A 10,177-nucleotide genomic window follows, 5' to 3' on the forward strand; every position below is an offset into this window, starting at 1 on the left:
GCCAGGAATTTTTGATTACTTAGGTTTACTTCATATTCCGCACGATCTGTGAGGCAGGAGACCTGGGTTCCGGAGCCAGCTTTTCCATAGCCCTGCCATGTGACCTGCGCCAAGTCACTTCACCTGCCTGTGCCTCAGTTTTCCCACCCATAAACTGGGGAGCCTAATGCCTCTTCTCTTTATCTGGGGGTTTGAGACCTTAAAAGGGGCCTACCCATGCAGAAGCAGCTTGGTAAAATTAAAGCCAGATCCAGATTTCCAGTTGGGTAAAATCTCATTTCTAAGTGGGTTGCTCATGCCGAGGTCTGCCCAAGAAGCCCGACAGTGAAACTCGTCAGTGTCTCCATTCCAGACACTTGGTCCAAGCTTTAGCTCTGGGAGGACTCTGTGACATCTCCATGCGAACAGGCAGAGCTGGAGGGCAGTGGAATGTACACTGAGCTGATGCCTGCTGTGGGATCTTGGGCAAGTCACTTCACTTCCCTGTACCTCAGTCCCTCATCTGTAAAATGGGGATTAAGACCACAAGCCGCATGTGGGACAGGGACTGAGGTTTGCCTGTGTCCACCCCAGCGCTCAGTACAGTGCCTGGCACACAATAAGTGCTTACAAATACCATTATTATTGATATTATTAGTAGTAGTATTATAGAGGGTCCTGTCAGGCCACTGCCCAGGGAAGGGGCTGGGATGATGTGTGGTATTAAGTGCTTACTATGTGCCAGGCACTGTACTAAGCACTGGGATAGATACAAGGTAATTGGGGAAGACACAGTCAGTGTCTCACATGAGGCTCAGTCTTAAACCCCATTTTACAGATAGGGTAATTGATGGCCTCCAGGATCTAGAGCCCCACACTAATATCAGTAATAATAATAATGCATTGTTAAGTGCTTACTATGTGTCAAACACTGATCTATGGTGCACACAGTAAGCGCTCAATAAATATGATTGAATGAATGACTGGGGGAAATATAAGTTAAATAGGTCATCCGCAGTCCCTGTCCTACATGGGGCTCCCAGTCTAAGTAAAGGGAAGAACTAGCATTGAATCCCCATTTTACCAGATAAGAAAACTGAGGCACAGAGACCTTAAATGATGTGCCCAGGATCACAGAGCAGGCAAGCAGCAGAGTCAGGATTAGAACCCAGGGCCTGGGACCCCCAGGCCTATGCTCTTTCCACTAGGCTACGGCTGCTTCCCACTGTGATGAGGGCTCCTCTAAATGCTCTTCTCCTCACAGATTTAGAGTGTCCATGTTTAAAATATGCTGAACTAACACCCTCAGCCCTCTATCTTTTCTCATGATATTTTTTAAGCATTTACTATGTGTCAAACACTGTTCTAAGCACTGGGGTAGGTACAGATTAATTAGGTGAGACAGTCCCTCTCCCATGTGGGGCTCACAGCCTAAGTAGGAGGGAGGACAGATATTGAATCCCTATTTTACAGTTGAGGAATCTGAGGCCCATAGAAGTTAAGTGACTTCTTCGTGGTCACACTGCAAGCCACTGGAAGAGTCAGAATTAGAACCCAGGACCTCTGATTCCCAAGCCCGTGCTCTTTCCATTAGGGCATGTGGTTTCTCCAATTATAGAGCTCCCTTTAGCTCTGCCAGACGATGGCCATCTCCATTTTTACAGTCCTCTTGAAAAACTATCTCTGCCCAGGGGAATTCCCCAACTAATTTTCACTACCTTTAATAAGTCATTTCCAAGAGCCTCCCTTGGCACTTCTGGGCATATAATATAATAATAATAATAATACTTGCATTATTTGTTAAGCCCTTACTAAGTGCACTTAGCAGGGTGGCCTAGTAGAAGGAACATGGGCTTGGGAGTCAGAAGATGTGGGTTCTAATCCCAGCTCTGTCACTTGCCTGCTGTGAGACCTTGGGCAAATCACTTCACTTGTCTGTGACTCAGTTTCTTCACCTGTAAAATGGGGATTTAATACATGTTCTCCCTCCTACTTAGACTGTGAGCCCCATGCAGGGTAGGGACTTTGTCCAACCTAATTATCTACTCTAGTGCTTAGTACAGTGCTTGACACATAGTGAGCACTTAATAAATAATAATAATGATGGCATTAAGCCCTGGGGTAGATACCAGATAATCAGACACAGTCATTGTCTCAGATGGGGCTCACAGCCTAAGGACAGGGAGAAGACCACATGGCAGGCAAGTGGCAGAGTCAGGATTAGATTCCAGGTCTTCTGACTCCCAATCCTGTGATCTATCCAATGGGCCACGCTGCTTCTCAGTGAACATACCCCATTTAATTACACCCAGTTCTCCTAGAAAGCAGGGCTTATGTTCCTGCATATCTTCCCATTAAGGAAAACTCACAATGTTGTATTCACCATCCCAACGTCATATGCCTGTGTGTCAGCCCTTTTCCTATAGTCAGTCACTCAATCATATTTATTGAGCTCTTACTGTTTGCAGAGCACTGTACTAAGCACTTGGGAGAGTACAATATAACAATAAACAGACATGTTCCCTGCCCACAAGGAGCTTACAGTCTAGATGGGGAGACAGCCATTAATATAAATAAATAAAATTACGGATTTGGACATAAGTGCTGTGGGGCCCGGAGGGGGGATGAGTAAAGGGAACAAGTCAGGGTGACGCAGAAGGGAGTGGGAGAAGAGGAAAGGGGGGGCTTAGGCAGGGAAGGCCTCTTGGAGGAGATGTGCATTCAATAAGGCTTTGAAGTGAAAGAGTAATTGTCTGTCGGATATGAGGAGGGAGGGCGTTCCAGGCCAGAGGCAGGATTTGGGTGAGGGGTTGGTGGCAAGATAGACGAAATGGAGGTACGGTGAAAAGGTTAGCATTAGAGGAGCTCAGCACACTGAGCCCAAATGGGCTTGCATTTTGAAGAAGATTGTTCCCTGATTCTCTAATCCCATCCAAACCAAAATGCATATTGAGAACCTTCTTAGAATGCAAAATCCTTGTAGGTGTGCAACATCTTTTCCTTCTGTTGTCCTTTCTGTGCACTTAATTCAGAGCCTTGTATTCGGGAGGAGTTCAATATGTATCGTTACTACTGCTACTCGTCTTAGAAATTATTTCGATCTCAATGAGGTAGTTTGAATGTTGGTAGTGTCTGATTAAATTTTTAACATGTTTGAAGTTAGTGGCTTTGCCCAAGGTCACCCAGGTCATTCTGACTCCCGGGTGGGTTCTGTATCCACTAGACCCCACTGTTTCTCTGCTGTGTGACCTTGGGCAAAGCCACATAGATAGCCCCGCTTAGGATTGCACCTGGAGAGTTTCCAGTCCTCTACCAGTCTCGGTTATGGGAGGAAGAGTCAAGCAGAGGCCTGTCCATCCCGTTCCTAGCTTGGCCAGTGGCTAGCGAGTGGAAAGGAATCTGCTACAAGTCAAAACTCCCCTGTGCTGGGCAGCAGCGGTGTGGGAGAGAGTCTGGGGTGGAGACTCAAGTTCACTGCGTGGAAGGAGGCAGTGGTAAACCACTTCCTTATTTTTACCGAGAAAACTCTACGGATACACTACCAGAACTATTGCAGACGGAGGTGGGGTTTTCCGGGAGAGATGCATCCATGGAGTCGCTATGGGTCGTAGACGACTCGACAGCATAAGACAAGACAAGACGTGCAGATGGGCTGTGTTTTCGTTTTCCCTTACCATTTCTCTACCCACTGCCTCCTTCCCAATCTCTTTCCTTCCCAATCCAGCATGGCCTAGGGGAAAGAGAACGGGCTTGGGAGTTAAAGGACCTGGTTTCTAATCCCGGCTCTGGCGCATGCCTGCTGTGTCACTTAATTTCCCTGTGCTTTAGCATAAAGTGAGGCTAAAATACCTGTTCTTAGACTCTGAGCCCCATGTGGGACAAGGACTTTGTCCAACCTGATTATCTTGTAACTGCCCCAGGGTTTAGTATGATAGTGCTTGGCACAGAGTAAGTACTTAACAGATATCACATTTAGTGATATTAGAGAAGCATATTAGATATTAGAGAAGAATATTAGAGAAGCAGCATGGCTCAGTGGAAAGAGCATGGGCTTTGGAGTCAGTGGTCATGGGTTCAAATGCCGCTCCGCCAATTGTCAGCTGTGTGACATTGGGCAAGTCACTTAACTTCTCTGTGCCTCAGTTACCTCATCTGTAAAATGGGGATTGACTGTGAGCCCCCCGTGGGACAACCTGATCACCTTGTATCCCCCCAGCGTTTAGAACAGTGCTTTGCACATAGTAAGCGCTTAATAAATGCCATTATATTATTATTATTATTATTATTATTATTATTTAGGATCCTAAAATCTCTTCTCAGCTTGCCTTTCAGAATCCTCTTATCCATATGTAATACTTTGGCATTTTAACAAGTGGGTCGTTCGTACTACAGTGTCTCCATTTTATTCCATTTTGCTGTTTTAGTCCATTTATCTCTATTTTACTGTTGAGAAAATAGGGATGGAGAAATTGAGAACTTATAGAAAATAACCGTTTTCTAGTTAGAGAACATTTCTGGCATTACTTGTCCTAACAAGTACCTTTGCCTCTGGAGATCTCATGACCATCAGTTGATCAGTGGTATTTACTGAGCGCTAAACTATGTACAGAGGACTGTACTAATTGCTTGGGAGAGTAAAATACAAAAGAATTAGTAGACATGTACCCTGCCCATAACGAGTTTACAGTCAAGAGGAGGAGATAGACATTACTATAAATAAGCAATTTATAATATATAATTTATATATAAATACATAAGTGCTGTGAGGTTGAGGGTGGGGCAAATATTAAATGCCCTTAAAGACACAGATCCCAAGTGCACAGACCAATTTCAATCGTGCTGTTGTTTCCTTCCACTTTAATGAGATTTTTCACTCTATAGGGTGTATTTTTTAAAATTGAGATTTCACCAGTCATGGCAGGATCAGATTTATAATTCATAGGCACTTGAGTTCCCACTCAATCAATAAATCAGTTGTGTTTCTTGAGCACTTATGTGCACAGCACTGTAGCAAGTGTTTGGGAGAGTATAATGTAACAGACTTGGTAGACGCCGTCCCTGCACACAACGAGAAGCAGTGTGGTCTAGTGGATAGAGCATGGGCCCGAGAGTCAGAAAGACCTGGGTTCTAATCCCAGCTCTGCCCCTTGTCTACTGTGTGAACTTGGGCAAATCACTTCATTTCTCTGTGCCTCAGTTACCTCATCTCTTAAATGGGGATTAAGACTGGGAGCCCCATATGGGACAGGGACTGTGTCCAACATGATTTGCTTCTATTCACCCCAGCTCTTAGTACATTGTCTGGCACGTTGCGAGCGATTAACAAATACCATGGTTAATAACGAGATTGCAATGTAGAGGGGGAGACAGATGTTAATATGAATCAGTTAAATTAGGGATACGAACATGCTATGGGGATGAGGGAGGCATGAACTAGGGAGCAAATGGTAGTGCCAGGGCAACACAGAAAGAAGTGGGAGAAGAGGAAATGAGGGCTTTGTTAGGGAAGGCATCTTGGAGGAGATGTGGTTTTAATAAGGGTTTGAAGGTGAGGAGAGTGATCGTCTCTTGGATACGAAGAGGGAGGGAATTCCAGGCCAGAGGCAGGATGTGGGTGAAAAGTCGGTGATGAAATATACAAGATCAAGGTACAGTGAGTAGGTTGGCATTAGAGGAGCAAAGTGTGGGGGCTGGGCTGTGGTAGGAGAGCCAGGAGGTGAGGTAGGAGGCTGCAAGGTGATTGAGGACTTTAAAACCTATGGGAAGGAGTTTCTCTGTGATGCAGTGATAATAATAAATAATAATAATAATGGTATTTGTTAAGCACTTACTGTGTGCAAAGCACTGTTCTAAGTGCTGGGGGGATACAAGGTGATCAGGTGGTCCCACATTGGGCTCACAGTTTTATTCCTTATTTTAATAATAATAATAATGGCATTTGTTAAGCGCTTACTATGTGCAAAGTACTGTTCTAAGCACTGAGGGGGGGGGATACAAGGTGATCAGGTTGTCCCACGTGGTGCTCACAATCTTCATCCCCATTTTACAGATGAGGCAACTGTGGATGGGCAACCACCGGAGGTTCTGGAGGAGTGGAGAAACATGGACTCTGTGGTTTTGCAGGAGAATGATCTCCTGCTCAGGGCAGCAGAGTGAATTCCGGACCGAAGTGGGGAGTGAATTATGGATTGAATGAATGATGAACCCCAAGGTAACTGCTTCATTTGCTTGCCGTGGGACGCCAGCCCTGACTGTGTTGCCAGAACTGTTCCCAGGGACGTTGAGACATGGCAGCAGAAACCTGTTGAATCATCCTGAATCATTCAGTCAATCGTCTTTATTGAGCGCTTACTGCACACAGTGCACTGTACTAAGTGCTTGGGAGAGGACAATAGAACAATAAACAGACACATTCCGTGCCCACAAGCAGCTGACAGTCTAGACTCTATAAAGTACTCCTGGCCTAGTCCCTCTGCAGTGCCACCTTCCCTCTCCTCCTTCTGCCATGGCCTAACCGGAAAGGGGACTGGGGAAGGAAGGATGCTGGCATCTCTCCAACAGCTTCACTATCGCCAGCCATAGCTGGCAGCTGACAGAGAGGAGTGGCTGGGACCCAGAAGTTTCTGGTCTGACTGTAATGATAATAATAATAATAATAATAATAATAATAATAATAATAATAACAATAATAATAATGATGACATTTGTTAAGCGCTTACTATGTGCAGAGCACTGTTCTAAGCGCTGGGGGAGAATACAAGGTGATCAAGTTGTCCCCCATGGGGCTCACAGTCTTAATCCCCATTTTACAGATGAGGTCACTGAGGCTCAGAGAAGTGAAGTGAGTCGCCCAAGATCATCATCATCAATCGTATTGAGCGCTTACTATGTGCAGAGCACTGTACTAAGCACCTGGGAAGTACAAATTGGCAACATATAGAGACAATCCCTACCCAACAGTGGGCTCACAGTCAGCAGGCGTCTCCCAAGCGCTTAATACAGTGCCTTGCACATAGTAAGTGTTCGACAAATACGATTGAACGAGTAATCCCACCGTGCCAGAAACCCCCTAGGAGCAGCCCAGGATGTGGACCAGTTGATCTAGGCCCACTGAGGCTTCCACTTTCGGGTCTGCTCGGGGTCGGGGTTGGTTCAACCCTGGCTGCTTCCCTCCCCCTCTGCCACTTTCCCCGACCCAGGCAGGAGCCAAGGGGCAACCTGGCTGAGCCAACCTGTCCCGGGCTGGCCTGGGCTGGGCTGGGCTAGCCAGGCCAACTGAGGCTGCTGGACTTTCACCTGCTTGGCAGCAACAGCTGCAGTAGTGAGTCTCCCTGCTCCTTTAGTCAGTCAGGCAATTCTAGTTATTGAGCCAGCGCTTACCATGTGCAGAGCACCGCACTAAGCACTGGGGAGAGGACAATGGAACAATATAACAGGGGCATTCCCAGCCCAAAGAATCTCTCTCCTCTTTCCTTACCAATTGGCCAGGAAGTCAGTATTATTTATTGAACACCGACGGTGTGTAGAACATTAAACAAAGCACTTGGGAGAGTACGATAGGAGTATTTCCTCCCTTTCCTATTTCCCACTTTTTCCCTTTACCCCTCCTTTTTTCCCATCTCACTTTCCTTCTCTCCCTTCTTCCCTACTTTCCCATTCCCTCTTTTCCTTCCGTTTATTTCCCCCCTTTCTCTTTTCATCCCTTCTCTCTGCTTCCTTCTCTCTCTCCCTCTTCTTCTCTCTTTTGCATCCTCCTCGGTCCTGCCTCCTAAAATGTCCACTCCCAATCCATTTAAGCTTACCTTCACCCAGAAGCAAAATGACTTAGTGCCCCGCCCCCAGCTCACGAGAGAGGACTTCCAACCCTGCTGAGTCTGAAAACATGGGTAGCTCAGTCAGTCAGTCAGTTATATTTATTGAGCGCCTACTGTGTGCAGAGCACTGTACTAAGCGCTTGGGAGAGGACAAAAGAACAAAATGCACACCACTTCAACAGAGACGCATCCCAGGGCTCGGATCTGCACAGAGAAAAGCCTCTCCGGCTCCTGGAGCCCGTACTTCAAGTCCAACCAGTCAATCGATCGATCAGTCAGTCAGTCAGTGGCATTTACTGAAGCAGTATGGCCTAGTGGATAGAGCCTGGGCCTAAGAGTCAGAAGGACCTGGGTTCTAATCCCAGCTCTGCCACTCGCCTGCCGTGTGACCTTGGACAAGTCATTTCACTTCTCTGGGCCTCAGTGACGTCATCTCTGAAATGGGGATTAAGAATGTGAGCCCCACGTGGGACAGGGACTATGTCCAGCCCGATTACCTTGTATCTACCCCAGCGCTTATAACAGTGCTGGGCTCATAGTAAGCGCTGACGTCTCTTCCAGGTGCAATGATGTCTTTCCTCCACACAGCACCAGGCCCATGGTCTGTACAGCCCTGCCTCCATGTCGAGACTCTATTTCAGTATTTAAAACTTAACTAATAATAATCATAACTGTGGTATTTGTTAAGCGCTTACCGTTTGCCAGGCACTATACTGAGTGCTGGGGTGGATACAAGCAAATCGGATTGGACCCAGTCCCTGTCCCACATCAATCGATCAGTCAATCAATCGTATTTATTGAGCGCTTACTGTGTGCAGAGCACTGTGCTAAGCGCTTGGGAAGTACAAGTTGGCAACATATAGAGACAGTCCCTACCCAACAGTGGGCTCACAGTCTAAAAGGGGCTCACAGTCTCAATCTCCATCTTACAGATGAGGGAATAGAGGCACAGAGAAGTGAAGTGACTTGCCCAAGGTCACACAGCAGACCAGTGGCAGCGGTCGGATTAGAACCCGTGATCTTCTGACTCTTAGACCCATGCTCTATCCACTATCATACTAATAATAGCGGTATTGGTTAAGTGCTTACTATGTGCCCGTCTCCGTACTAGGTTAGAGACAAGATAATCAGGTTGGACATAGTCCCTCTGTTCCACATAGGGCTCACGGTTTAATCGGAGGGAGAACAGGTATTTTTAGACTGTGAGCCCACTGTTGGGTAGGGACTGTCTCTATATGTTACCAACTTGTACTTCCCAAGTGCTTAGTACAGTGCTGTGCACACAGTAAGCGCTCAATAAATACGATTGATGATGAGGAGGAGGCATTGGATCCCCGCAGGAGGAAACTGAATGAAGTGACTTGCCTAAAGTCACACAAGAGGTATGTCATGGAGCTGGGTTAGAACCCAGATCCTCCGACTTTCAGGCCCGTGTATTCGCTTGGGACCTAGCAGGGCCCAAAAAGAGCAAGCAAAAAACTGAACTTCTGAATGATCCTGTGGAAAAAGAGAACTCCCCTCAGTCAAAAGTCAGAGCCAAATGAACTTTGAGTGGGGGCTCCTTAATCGCCCGGCTGGCAGGATCAGTGAATGCCGTGCTCGGTTCAAATAAAACAAACCCATAACTGTTTCCAGGATGCCTTTGTTTACCTTGGGTGCTGTGTTTGATCTATATGTCAATGTCATCCCAAGCGCAAAGCAGCTGGGGATGCTTTCTTTGGCAGGAGTGCGACAAAATTGCACTTTGTCGATAAAAGAATCAGCACAGCCGCACAAAGGCAATATGACATTTCAGCCGCTCTTCAAAATGCAGTGAGTGGGGCTGAGAGAGGCATGAAGGCTAAATCTCATCTCATTCCTATTGAGAACTTATTCCTTCCTGGCACAATTTTCTGCCTAAATTATATTTTAGTTCGTCCTCATCCACCCACCTCTCCCCCTTGAAGCACCTCACATAGCTCCTCCCTCTATGGAGAGTGATTCTGTCGGTAGTAAAGAGCAAACGAACCGGCAAAAGTGTAAAGGTCAGTGTCCCTGAAACAGAGTTCCCTCAAAGAACTGTATTTGGCCTGTCCCTTTGGGGTTACATTCCTCCACTTCAGAACAGGATGGAGGGAAACTGTTTTTCTCTTTGTCAATGGAGGCGTTTTATGAAAGTGACATTTTTCTAATGGTATTTGTTAAACCCTAACTACGTGCCTGGCACTGTTCTAAGAGCTGGAGCAGATACAAATTAATCGGTCCATGTCCCACAAGGGGCTCACAGTCTTAATCCCGATTTTACAGAGGAGATAACTGAGACACAGAGAAGTGAAGTGACTTGACCATGATCACACAGCAGTGGTGGAGCCAGGATTTGAACCCAGGTCCTTCCAACTCTCAGG

Source organism: Tachyglossus aculeatus, chromosome 21, assembly GCF_015852505.1.
Source record: "Tachyglossus aculeatus isolate mTacAcu1 chromosome 21, mTacAcu1.pri, whole genome shotgun sequence".
NCBI lineage: Eukaryota > Metazoa > Chordata > Mammalia > Monotremata > Tachyglossidae > Tachyglossus > Tachyglossus aculeatus.